This window comes from Bison bison, unplaced genomic scaffold (genome assembly GCF_000754665.1).
Source record: "Bison bison bison isolate TAMUID 2011002044 unplaced genomic scaffold, Bison_UMD1.0 scf7180017846269, whole genome shotgun sequence".
Classification (NCBI taxonomy): Eukaryota; Metazoa; Chordata; class Mammalia; order Artiodactyla; family Bovidae; genus Bison; species Bison bison.
The window spans coordinates 64635-65361 of record NW_011476842.1 but is presented as its reverse complement, the minus strand read 5'-3'; positions in this window follow the sequence as shown (position 1 = coordinate 65361).

Sequence of the window (727 nt, the reverse complement as noted above, 5' to 3'; positions counted from 1 at the left end):
TGAAATTCCAGTTGAGCTATTTCAAATCCTGAAAGATAATGCTGTTAAAGTGCTGCACTCAATATGCCAGCAAATTTGGAAAACTCAGCAGTGGCCACAGGACTGGAAAAGGTCAGTTTTCATTCCAACCCCAAAGAAAGGCAGTGCCAAAGAATGCTCAAACTACCGCACAATTGCACTCATCTCACATGCTAGTAAAGTAATGCTCAAAATGCTCCAAGCCAGGCTTCAGCAATACGTGAACCGTGAACTTCCAGATGTTCAAGCTGGTTTTAGAAAAGGCAGGGGAACCAGAGATAAAATTGCCAACATCCGCTGAATCATGGAAAAAGCAAGAGAGTTCCAGAAAAACATCTATTTCTGCTTTATTGACTATGCCAAAGCCTTTGACTGTGTGGATCACAATAAACTGTGGAAAATTCTGAAAGAGATGGGAATACCAGACCACCTGACCAGCCTTTTGAGAAACCTATTTGCAAGTCAGGAAGCAACAGTTAGAACTGGACATGGAACAACAGACTGGTTCCAAATAGGAAAAGGAGTATGTCAAGGCTGTATATTGTCACCCTGCTTATTTAACTTATATGCAGAGTACATCATGAGAAACACTGGGCTGGAAGAAGCACAAGCTGGAATCAAGATTGCTGGGAGAAATATCAATAACCTCAGATATGCAGATGACACCACCCTTATGGCAGAACGTGAAGAGGAACTAAAAACCCTCTTG